This window comes from Sebastes umbrosus, chromosome 11, assembly GCF_015220745.1.
Source record: "Sebastes umbrosus isolate fSebUmb1 chromosome 11, fSebUmb1.pri, whole genome shotgun sequence".
Taxonomy (NCBI): Eukaryota; Metazoa; Chordata; class Actinopteri; order Perciformes; family Sebastidae; genus Sebastes; species Sebastes umbrosus.
In genome coordinates, this window is record NC_051279.1 from 34,421,189 (window position 1) to 34,434,993 (window position 13,805).

Here is a 13,805-nt window from a genome sequence, read left to right on the forward strand (position 1 = left end):
GCTCCAAGCTATAGACCAGACCAGCATAGCATCATGGCTTTCACATTGAGATCTGAGGCTCATACGATACGTGAATATTCACTGTCAGTGTGCTAAATGTAGGGTGACCATATTTTCAAACCCCCAAACCGGGACCCTTGAGTGTACCGCACGCGCTAATCTGCACGCACCTTAGGCATTTTCATCAGGATGGCTAACTTGGCACACATGTGGCTCAAATGAGCACGGAGTGGGATCAGAAAGAAGGCATTATTATACCGAGCAACCTCATGTTGTTCGCCACAGCCACACATCTACCTGTAGGATATTATAATTAAAATTGTGGAGCTCAGAGGACATTTTGTCCAGGATAGAGACATCATCCGGGTGAAAGACTGACAGGAACGGACGGTCCAGAGGGAGCCAAAGAGGAGGGAAATGCCTGTTGATACGCAGAAGGAACTGTGTAGAATAATTAATCAAAACGACACGTCAGATCTTCCGTGTCCGTACGTAATGTTGGCTTGACAGCGAGCAACATCACTCTCTATAGAGACTGCAGCGGTGCGCTGTGCTGCCTCCCTTATCTCCTGCGCACAAATCAATGAATGAGTGCAACATGATAAACGTCTATATAAGTATAATATCATTATTTTAATTGTGGTGAAAACCGGGACAATTTGTTAGTGACTGTTGAAAACCGGGACATTTGAGTGTTTTACAGATATGTGTCAGGACTCGGGACACCTACCGTGAAAACCGGGACGTCTGGTCACCGTAGCTAAATGGCTAAATGATGCTGGTGCCGTTAGCTTGAGTGGGAGGCTGCTGCAGTAACACAGTCATACATTAACGTTATAGCAGCATCAGACTGTCGTTGGTTATTAACAGACAACACTCAGCCTAACGGGATTCAATCAGATATGTAGAGATGTCTGGATCAGTAATATCCTCCACTGTGTTGGACGGGGGGAGATTGAAGGGACATGGCGGCAATCAACCTTCATTTATTAAGGTATCGCCAACGCTCAGGTTCAGGCAAGGTCGCAAAATTATTATTAGACATGTGTATAAAACAAACATTTGTATAACAAGAGATGAATGCATACCAATTTGTCAAAATTACAATCCAAACATTCGTCAGATCACACTGAAGTCTATGAGATGTTCAACAGCCTTGACCTTTAGCGCAGTACCGTATGTGCCGGTCTGATGTATGACTATGTTTGAACTTGCGTGTATTACATGTATTTCATAGTTAGCGTGGCAAGGAAGGGCTGGTGCTTAGCCACTCTCTGATATTAACTGATCATTTCACTTTATTACAACCTGGATATTATTTCATAGTTTTGACCATCATTTTAATCACTCACAAATTTTGGCAAGATGATTTTAAGAGTGCAAAACATACTCATGATGGTCTGTGTTGGCACAGTTACACTGGGCGCTTAAAAGCCATATACACCGCCTGCCCATTTGCACACACACACACACACACACACACACACACACAGCTCCACTTGACCACTAACACACACAGACAGAGCTGAAGATGACCCGTCAGGAAGATATGCGTGATCTTGAGGCAATGCATCTTACGACTTAATGTCAGTTATGGCCCAAAGAACTAGCCTGCAGGTATAAGCTGCCGAAATGGGTTTCCTCAGGAGGGTGGCTGGCGTCTCCCTTAGAGATAGGGTGAGAAGCTCAGTCATCCGTGAGGAACTCGGAGTAGAGCCGCTGCTCCTTTGCGTTGAAAGGAGCCAGCTGAGGTGGTTCGGGCATCTGGTAAGGATGCCTCCCCACCCCCCTGGGCGCCTCCCTAGGGAGGTGTTCCAGGCACGACCAGCTGGGAGGAGGCCACGGGGAAGACCAGGTGGAGAGATTATATCTCCACACTGGCCTGGGAGCGCCTCGGGATCCCCCAGTCAGAGCTGGTTAATGTGACCCGGGAAAGGGAAGTTTGGGGTCCCCTGCTGGAGCTGTTGCCTCCGCGATCTGACCCCGGATAAGAGGTTGAAGATGAGTGATTGAGACTCTTTGTCAGTCATGACTAAACAAAATAATACATTTTTGTAAACCCATGAAGGCAGGTTATATTAATATGCAGGACAAAATAATAATGATGTCATCATCAAGTATAATATGCCAAATCAATTTCAAAGCACCGCTGATGAAGTTGCATTCAAACTGCTGCAAAACTGCATGTAGTCTCACACATGGCAAGCACATCTCCTCCCTCCTGACTTTGTCACTTTAAGCTTTCCTCCTGTCCCTCTCATGTCTCACTATGTCTCCTATGGGGAAGATAAGAGATTAGATTATCTGTAGATTGCTCTATAATTACCTGTGGATTTGGAGATTACAAAGTGGACATCTCTTGATCAGCAGACACTTTATCAGAGGATTATCAAGAGGCAATCAAACAAAGGCACGTCTCTCAGGGAAGAGATCAAACCAAAGTGAAAAATGCAAAAGAGAGAAAGATACAATTTACCTTACCTTCTCTTCTTCAGGACCAGTAAGGTACGTTTAGGCACTCAACCATTGATCAAAACTTCAATGTGTGACCTTTTTGTTTTATAAATTACAGTCAAATGGTCAAACAATTCCATAAGTACAATCAAAGCCGTGTCGGAGGTTTTTCAGCCGATTCAGCTGATTGGCTGTTCAGCTTAAACAAATCAGTGCACGTGAAGAGAAACGGAAGTGAGGAAAGCAAGCCAACGAGTAAAGTCAAGAGGACAAACACAGAAGACTATCCTCATGTTTCATCTTCATCTCATCTCATTGTTCCAACAGACGGATATTTTCACATTGACATGAACATCTGGAATGAAGCTAAGTGGTAAGTGAGAGTGGTGTGAAAACAGTCGCCATACACTGCTTTGTTTCATGTACGTATCATAACAACAGCTTGTATATCCGCTGTCCTCTGTCTTCCTGTTCCTCTTTCTGTATAATGAATACAGACTACCGCCACCTGCTGGTAGTTATTTCATCTAGTAGTTGGCCGTCCGCACGCACGCACGCACGCACGCACACACACACACACACACACACACACACTGTATACTAACCCCTACTATGGACAAGATGTGTATGTTTGCCAGTATTTATATGTAGCATAATGTAGCATTCTATCCTTCTTAAGTGTATATAATTGTATGTATCTGTCTTTAAAGGGACTGTTTGTAAGAATCAGAAATGTCTTGTTAACAGCGACACCTGTGGCCGTTAAGTCAACGAACGTCAGCGTCCTGTTGCTCGCGCTTGTGCTCGCTCTACATAGACATGAACGAGCATCGCTCAAAACAGTGAGGCGACACACATCAGCTTAAAGCACAATATCACTCTATATTTCAGCTGCTTGGCAGTAATGTTAGCTGACCAGACGAAGGTCTCTCCATGAATCAATGCTGATCCTAGTGTTGGCTTTTCCCGCCTCAGCCTCCCGACCGCAGCCGGAGGGAACAGGGGAGACAACGGAGTTTTGGTGGGAGACGATAACGTTTCTCTCTGCGGAGCCCCGTCACTTCACAAGACACGGGAGACCTCTGTTGGTCTGGAGGAGCGGCAGCAGTTATTTCTGCACAAACGTCCACTGAACATTCACTAGATATTCTCAGAGATAAACTAACTCTTCTGCAGTGTGGAGTGTGCACGCATGAACGTGAGAGGTGGAGTGAAAGAGTGAGAACGAGCGCGATGTGTGAGTGAAGGCAGGCAGAGGAGTAGAGTACAGCAGAGACTCCGGTCCTGGAGACCAAAGCTACGGTCTCCCCTACGTCCTCCGACCACGGCCAACACTGTTTAACAGACGGGCTTCACTAGATACAACCAAGAGGTTTTGGTGCTTCACTGTAGTTTGTGTTGGAGTCTGAGTCTGAACAGCGTAGACACACGCGGGCGCGCATGGGACACCGACCCACAATGATTTATACATGGAAGAAGTTACAAACAGTCCCTTTAACTTTTTAACTTAACCTTTTTTACTTTATTGTGTGGACATTGTACATTTGCTACAGACTCACTGCGAGTCACACTTGATTCTGTTGCCCCTCTAAAAAAGAAGTTAATAAAACAAAGGAAGTCAGCTCCATGGTATAACCCTCAAACACGCAAATTAAAGCAAGCATCGACGAAACTGGAAAGGATATGGCGTTCCACCAAACAGGAAGAATCTCATTTAGTCTGGCAAGATAGTCTTAAAACATATAGGAAGGCTCTCTGTGATGCCAGAGCAGCCCATTACTCATCATTAATAGAGAAAAATAAGAACAACCCTAGGTTTCTATTCAGCACTGTAGCCAGGCTGACAGAGAGCCACACCTCTATTGAGACATGTATTCCTACAACCCTCAGTAGTAGTGACTTCATGAGTTTCTTTAATGATAAAATACTAACTATTAGAGACAAAATTAATCACCTCCTACTGTCAACTGGTACCAATTTATCCTCAAACTTAGGAACCTTAGAAACAGCTGTACAACCTGATATATATTTAAACTGCTTTTCTCCTATCGACCTCCACAAACTGACTTCACTGATCTCTTCATCTAAATCATCTACCTGTCTCGTAGACCCTATTCCAACTAGACTGCTTAAAGAAGTTGTACCTTTAGTTAGCACCTCTTTACTGGATATGATCAATGTGTCTTTACTAACAGGCTATGTACCACAGTCCTTTAAAGTAGCTGTAATTAAACCTCTTCTTAAAAAGCCCACTCTCGATCCAGAGGTCCTAGCCAACTATAGACCTATATCTAACCTTCCCTTTACCTCCAAAATACTCGAGAAAGCATTTGCCAGTCAGCTGTGTGACTTTCTACAGAACAATCATTTATTGGAGGATTATCAGTCAGGATTTAGAATGCACCATAGCACAGAGACAGCACTAGTGAAAATTACAAATGACCTTCTAATGGCATCGGACAAAGGACTTGTCTTGCTAGATCTCAGTGCTGCTTTCGACACCATTGCCCATCACATCCTATTACAAAGACTGGAAAATGTAATTGTCATTAAAGGAACTGCACTAAGTTGGTTTAAGTCCTATTTATCAGATCGATCTCAGTTTGTACATGTCAACGATGAGTCCTCCATGCACGCCAAAGTTAGTCACGGAGTTACACAGGGTTCTGTACTTGGACCAATTCTATTTACCTTATATGTGACCCGCTCTATCAAAATGAGTCGGATGTCGCGGCAGCGCATTCTTGTAAAAACACGTTTTTTTATGAAAAAGCGTGTTTTGAGTTTTTGTTTTTTTTATGCGTTTCTGAATAAATAAAGTCTCAGCTTTAATACAAAGTAAGAATCGATGTAAAATTCAAATGATGTCTAGTTTTGAAGCTCTTAAACATAACGTTGTCGTAAAGTTTTTACCGGAAGTCCGCTGTGTATTGACGCGGCTCAATAGAGTTGATTGACAGACTGTGGTTGACAGAGGAGATAGCTGGCTTGACAAGATGAAATCACGTTTGGAAAACATCGCTCGACTTTTAAATTAAATTCCTGTTAGAGGTGCTACATCTGACGACAACTGGACCGACTTAAATTCAGATTATTTCACCGCACCGGGTGATGAGGACAGCGGGTGCGCCGGGTCGGGTCGGACGCCCTGCTAACGCTAGAGGCTAGGCTAGCTCTCAATCCGCTGATCAGGACGGAGAAAGTGAGTTAGAGGAAGACGAGGAGGAAGATATTCCACTCATGGCTGAGCCGATGATGACACACAGTGTCTCTGATTAAAGTTATTAAATCAGGACAGTGTTATAGAGACTGAGATCGCCCGGCCGGGAGTACCAGTGTAGCTGCAAACTGTAAAACAGCGCCGCTCTCTACACCGGAGGAGATGGAGAGAAGACGCGACCAGATGAAAGAAATGACAAATGGTAAGTTCTTATAGTTTAACTACACTACCCTTATTTTATCTGTTTGTTTTAAAGACTTTTAAAATCCCTAGAGCAGGCTAAGAAGCATTAATAGCAGCTAATAATGTGTGTGTCACTGTGTGTAGTCTATAGGCGTCTGTCTGTCTCAGGTGTGTCTCTCTTGGGGGATATCATTTTAAATAGCAAAAGAAATAGCTTAACTTGTAGTAAAATGATATGTTGTATATTAATCTGATATCACATGGTGAATAGGCTATGTTAATTAATATAGGGCTGTATTTATATGATAATGATCAGGCCTCATTCAACAATGATTCAACATGATTTAGCCAGCCTAAAATCTTTGAGATGACTTGATTTTTCACTTTATGCTTTTCCCTTTATGTTATTTTGTAGATGAGAAACATCTGGATCTCCTTGAGAAGATCAGCTCCCATATGACCCTGTCAAAGGATACAGTGAGCTCCAGGAGAAGCCAGCAGAACGAGCACAGGTAACACATTTCATAGTCTTTCTATTATATCTATATTTCTATTATATATTCTATTATATAATATTGTACATACATAATATGTACATAATATTTGTTCATATGTTATCCATTTTCTAGTATGTTTTTTTATTGTTTGGATATGGACTTGTAAGTTTGTGCATGTACCTGTGTGCACATGGCTCCATATTTAATATTTTTAATTGTGTATTCTTCATATAATTATTATTATATTGAAATAAACATATATACTATATATTATATCATATGTACAGTATATTTTTTTTATATTTTATCAATTTTATTCCATACATTTTGATTCTTTTCTACATGGACTTCTAGCCCTATCTACTGTACTGCTTGTGGTCATACGCGTGCACGTGGCCACGTGCACATCACGTGCTCGTGACTATGTGCACATGTATGCATGAAAGTATGTGTAGGCTAAATTATGAAATGTTGGTTGTCACTTTTGACCAAGAAATATTGTGTTCATTTAGACTTGAGTCTTAATAAATGTGTTTTAATCAATGCAAAAAATGGCTGAATATGAATTCTTATCTTTAATGCCCTTTTTCTCAAAAGTAATGTTTCATGACAGTCAAACTTTGAAAGAGCATATCTCATCAAATATTTGTCGTAGAAAGATAATCTTGGTATTGCCATAAAGCTGAGACTTTCCTCTTTAAAGTCAGACAGATAACTCAAAATGTGTTTCGGGGTCAATGTGACTCATAATGATGGAGCAGGTCACATATATGCTTCCCTTAGGCAATGTTATTAGAAAACACTCCATAAACTTTCATTGTTATGCAGATGATACCCAATTATATCTATCGATCAAGCCAGACGAAACAAACCAGTTAACTAAACTTCAAGCATGCCTTAAGGACATAAAAACCTGGATGACCTGCAATTTCCTGATGTTAAACTCAGACAAAACTGAAGTTATTGTACTTGGCCCTGAGCGCCTCCGAAACAAATTATCTAATGATATAGTTACTCTAGATGGCATTGCCCTGGCCTCCAGCACCACCGTAAGGAATCTGGGAGTTATCTTCGATCATGTCCTTTAACTCTCACATAAAACAAACCTCAAGGACTGCCTTCTTTCATCTACGTAACATTGCAAAGATCAGACACATCCTGTGTCAAAATGATGCAGAAACATTAGTCCATGCATTTGTTACCTCTAGACTCGATTACTGCAACTCCTTATTATCAGGCTGCTCCAATAAGTCTCTTAAGACTCTCCAGTTGATCCAGAATGCTGCAGCACGTGTACTGACAAGGACTAGAAAAAGAGATCATATTACGCCTGTATTAGCTTCTCTACACTGGCTGCCTGTAAAATCCAGAATAGATTTTAAAATCGTCCTCCTCACCTACAAAGCGCTAAACGGTCAGGCCCCATCATATCTTAAAGAGCTCATAGTACCCTACTACCCCACTAGAGCACTGCGCTCACAGAATGCAGGGTTACTTGAGGTTCCTAGAGTCTCCAAAAGTAGAATGGGAGCCAGAGCCTTCAGCTATCAAGCTCCTCTTCTCTGGAACCAGCTCCCAGTTCCAGTCCGGGAGGCAGACACCGTCTCTACATTTAAGAGTAGGCTAAAGACTTTCCTCTTTGATAACGCTTATACTTAAGCTGCTATAGGCCTAGACTGCCGGGGGACTTCCTATGTCACACTGAGCTCCCCTCTCCTTCTGTATATACTCATGTCCCATGTCCATGTTGTTACTAACTTCATTCCTTCCCGGGAGTCCTTGTGCCTCCTTATCTCGCAGCTAACCGTGGAGCGGGGTCACACCTGGAGCGAGGTCATACCTGGAGCGGGATCACACCGGGAGCGAGGTTATACCTGGTGCAGGGATACACCTGGAGCGAGGTTTCACCTGGATCTGGATGTCTCCGGTATTGTGGCTGCATCTGCTACCGCGTCCGGTGCCTGCTTGACACCAACTGCTACCATCATTAATTAACTACGTCTGTACGAGGGACTACCAAGGCTAACGAGGGATTACCAACACTTAGTGACAATGTGGCAGCCTGGAGAATAACACTTCTCGGTCACTGCCAAAGACATCAAGAACTCCCAGCAAGCATGCTGATGCTGCGGGAACCAACGCACGGGCATCGATCACAGGGACGTCCCACACCAACACACATGAACGTACTGAGGAGAGATGCTGGACAGTGCTGGCGAGCTAGCCAGATGTATGGTGGACTGAGACAGCTGGAAGCTCCACTTGAAAGCCCGTCTGGGGACGACCCAATGACATCATTTCCGATAGTTGTATTATCACTCTTTTACAACCACTACTATTGGTTTTATGTTATCAGTCCTACTTGTATTAGCTATTACAGCTGCTAGGCTACTATTGTGGCTGCTTTTCTCTCTCTCTCTCTCTCTCTCTCTCTCTCTCTCTCTCTCTCTCTCTCTCTCTCTCTCTCTCTCTCTCTCTCTCTATCTATCTATCTATCTATCTATCTATCTATCCCCCCATCCGGTCTCGGCAGATGGCCGCCCGCCCTGCGCCCGGTTCTGCTCCAGGTTTCTTCCCAGTAATCGGGAGTTTTTCCTGGCCACAGTGCGCTTGGTGGATCTTGTTGGGTCTCTAAACTATGGTGCACGGTCATAGACCTGCTCTATATATAAAGCGTCTTGAGATAACTTCTGTTGTGATTTGACGCTATACAAAAATAAATTGAATTGAATTGAATACTCCATTTCATTCACTCATTCACTGGTTTTGTTATTCATATGTATTCATCACTTAATTTATTCAATCATTGCATTTATGGTAAATAAATGTTTCACTTTATCCCAAGTCGTTGTTTGTGTATGATTCATAGAGAATGCTGCAATCAATCAATTTAGAATTTACACTTCAGATTTGAGATTGTTTAATGACAGATACTCTTATTGCAAATAGTTTCCTCTATTCTCTATAAACAGAGGTGGTCCCCCGATCTTTATTTTCCTTTATTTTAATATAATTATGAGAGCAATTATTTAATTACATGTGGAGCGGTTAAACGCAACAACGACCTCCTCTCCACGCCAAATGGATAGAGCCAGAGCCCGAGCAACACAACCTCCTCTCCACCATGAACCTAGAGAGAGGACGATATTTTTGTTTTTAATTCACAGTTGCTTAGTAATGTAAACGTATGTTACCCGCCGATGAGCCCCCTTGGACTGAAGTAGGTTGTCAGAGAGGCTAAATCTCCTGGAGGACGGAGGTCCAGGTCCGTCATGTGGAATGAGGCACCAGAGAGGCAGAGAGACGTCACAGAATGGCTGATGGTCCAGCACAGAGAAGCCTGAGTAAAAGGAGAGAGAGGGGAGAGAGAGACAGCAGTGCTTGTGAGTGCTTGTGGGACATAAACAACAGAGGGTTATTGAGAGGCAGTGGCTTAAAATTAATAATGTTCTCGTCGGCAGGACTATTAGGCTGAAATTATACATTGAGACTGAGACCGACCCACCAGCTAACTAATTGAAAGTTATGACAAAAAGATGGGTTTTGAGTTTGGATTTAAAGACCTCCACAGAGTCAGACTGTCTGATGTCTACATGGAGGTTATTCCCAAGGAAAGGGGCTCGATAAGAAAAGTCCCTTTGGCCTGCTGACTTCTTTTTCACTCTGGGGAGCCCTGTATTCTGAGAGCAGAGAGTCCTGGTTGCGTAGGTGAAAGAAAGCGATCTTTGTGATGTCTTTAATGTGCTGATCAAAAGAAAGAGTTGAATCGAACGTAACACCAAGATTCTTCACTGTTGAACTCTGGGATATCACACAGTTATCTAGAGTTACTGTTACCTGATCAAACTGATGTCTGTGTCGAGCAGGGCCAATGACCAATCGGCATATACAGCTGTGTATCATCAGCGTAACAGAAGAAATCAAATCCATAACTACGTATAATTTGGCCAAGAGGTGCGATGTATAGGGAGAAGAGCAGAGGGCTAAGAACAGAGCCCTGAGGTATGCCATATTTCACCTCAGAGAATATTGATGTGGTATTATTAAAAGAGACACACTGTGTTCTTTCAGATAGGTACGATTGTAACCATGCGAGAGCCAGCCCAGAGTCGCCAAATTTGTTCTCCAAACGATCAAAGAGTATACGATGATCGATAGTGTCAAAAGCTGCACTTAGATCCAGTAGTAAAAGTACCGAGGTGGAATCTGAATGCATGTTTAGGAGCAGATAATTTACGACATTAGTAAGCACAGTTTCGGTGGAGTGGTAGGCCCTGAAAGCAGACTGAAAGGGTCCGAAAAGATCACTAAATAATATACGGTCTGAAAGTTGTTGAGACACCACTCTTTCTAGTACTTTAGAAAAGAATGGAAGGTTTGAGACTGGTCGATAGTTATATAGAGACCCTGGGTCAAGATGTGTTTTTTTAAGTAGAGGTTTAACAACGGCTGTCTTGAAGCTAATGGGGACAATACCAGTCGTAAGAGACAAGTTGACAATATTCAACATTGTAGGACCCAGCCATGGCCATAGATCTTCAAAAAGTTTAGCTGTTAAGGGGTCGAGGAGGCAGGCGGTAGGTTTAGAAGCGGAGACCAGCTTAGACAGAGTTTCAAGAGAGACGGTCTCAAAATGTGTAAGGACAGAGACTAACTGGGATTCGACGCACGGAAATTGCATAGCATAATTTACAGATGTAGCTGGGATCGAGGAACTCATTTTATTTCTAATCGATTTTTGGAGAGAAATAGGCTGTTTTGGCAGCAGACAGAGCACGCTTGTAAATTAAGACACACTCATGTCATGAGAGGTAGTTTACTTCCTGTTTTGATTTACGCCATTTGTGTTCCGACCTCCTGCAGGCCTGTTTAAGAGCACGTGTTTCATCATTAAACCACGGTGTAGACCTCTGGGACCGTCTGGTTTCAGTAGTAGGAAGTGTGACTGAATCCAGTAGATTAGAAAGGGCTGTGTTTAAGTCACTAGTACAGTTCTCGACCGGTCCTGTCGCTGTTGTGGAAGGAGCCAGAACCACAGGTAATCACTCACCAAGTTCAGTTATAGTCGACGGACCGATATGGCAAGTGGTAACTACATCAGCATCCGTATTACTTGGACAGGCTAATGTTGCTTCGAATTTAATAAGAAAGTGATCTGACATGACCGATGTGACGGGAGAGACAGTCACGGCAGTAACATCTATTCCACATAACAGTATCAGATCCAGGGTGTTACCACTGGAATGAGTGGGTTCATGTACAGACTGAGTGAAACCAAAAGAATCGAGAAGGGCCAAAAAGGCTTTACATAGAGGATCATCAGCCTTGTTCAGGTGAATATTGAAATCACCAATAATTACAATTTCATCAGAATAAGTAATAATGTCTGAGAGAAATTCTACAAATTCTTCTAAAAACTGTGAATAGTGGCCAGGTGGTCTGTATAGTACCATAGATGGAGCCTGCTGCCCTGGACAAGGCAATTCATTGTTAAAGGAGATGATTTTAATACAAGAGCCTCAAATTAGTTAAATTTAGTATCATGTTTGGAGGTTAAGTTAAAAAGGGATTTGTAGACTAAGGCAACATGTCCACCTTGTTTAGTAGCCCTAGCAACATGGGCATAAGTGAAGTTAGGTGGGGAAGCTTCATTTAATGGTTTCAGCCACGTTTCACATAAACCAATCATATCCAGGCCATGTTGAAGAATCAAATCATTTATCAGTAGGGCTTTGGTAGACAACAATCTAATATTTAGAAAACCAAATTTCAGGGTTGTTTTAGGGCTGCAGCTTTCATTAGTAGAGCTAGCAGCAGATGAGGTAGTGATTTTAACAAAATGCCTTGTGTCAGTTTGGGGGATCTGTGTATGCGACAGCTTGGTGATACAACTAGGACTTCCTCAGGTCTTGTGTTTTGTAAAACTTGATCAGGTGCTTCATGGGACAGTTCACAACCACCAGTGGTAGGGATGATTATCAGATGTTTGTGGTTTACATGTTTCTTTGGGAGAGGGAGTTTTTGAGTACAAGGCCGGGGGAGGGAGACAGTCTCAATGTTGTAAGCTATGCTATCAGTCTGATAGTCTAACCTATGGAGGTTTCCCTTTCTGGACAAATTAACTAAGCTACTGGACTCCAGAACCGCACTAGCTTTAGACCTAGCAGGCTCTCTAATCACCTGCGACCTGCCGAGCGCTGAGTCACTAGTGTTAAACTCGCTGTAAGCACCTGTCTATATTCCTAAACAGAATAGCAGCACCTCCTCCAGTTGGAGGCAGGCCGTCGGCTCTCAGCAGCTCGGGGGGGCCCCAGAAGGAAGGCCAGTTATCAAAAAAACCTACAGTAGCACGCCAGCCGGCAGTTCATTGCAGTAAGCCTACTGTACATCTCATCATTCCCTCGCACAGGCAAGGGACCAGAGACAATTAATCGAGTCCGACCCATCTTTCTAGCGCAGTCCAGCATCCTAACTATGGTTTCTTTTGTGATCTGTGACTGCCTCAACCTAGCATGTAGGTACTGTATAGTGTACAGTTCCATTTCATTGAGAACAAATGTACTGTGCTCTGTATATATCCGTTGTACTCTTTAGGTTAAACATTACAGCAGAATGACAGAGGGAGGAGTGAAGTGAAATAACACAATGATAAATGTTAAATCCAACTTAAATTTGCATGAGAAGGGTGGAAGGAGAGCAGGGCTGTGTTACTGTACTTTAATAACTTTCTGCCCATTAGAAAGGTGTGATGGGATCTTCCCATTATGAGCTATAAAACCATGTTCCCTTTAGATTCTCCCATCCATTTATATGTAGATGATGTCCATTCTGTATCTCTGCCTGTCATAATTGAGCCTACAATCTGTAAAGAAGTGGAGTACACACCCCTATTCTTATCACTGAGAGAGAGTGTGTGCACTGATGTGTAGCTATAGTATACTGTATATCCATGTGTGTGTGCAGTTGAATACATTTGTGTGTGACTGTACCTCGCTGGGCTCTGTGGAGAGATACGGAGTGGTGAAGGAGAGCTTTGATCTCATAGACTGGAATCACAAAGCAGGCACGTCTCAGATGTTAATTTGAAAATGAAGGATATCTCTCATGCTTGTTCTTCCCCACTCTTAGCCCACTCTTTAGATCTTGAGAGGGCTCTCCATAGATCTGAGGAATGCTGGGGTTGGGTTTATCTGTTAGTCCCCTGGAGGTTGCCCTCTTTCACTTCTGTCCCTATTCTGCTGCTATTGATCCATTATCACAAGTATCCATTTCAATTCCAGGACAGACAGCTTCTTAATATGTGACCTTGGTTTCATCAAGGTTGTTTAGTCTTATCAGAGTCAAGAGAAAGAGACAGTCACAATTCCAACAAAGGACTCCCGCACTCGAGGATTTAATTTGCCTGAAATTGTTATCAAATTTCCTCTTTCCAGATTCAATATCACTTAAGC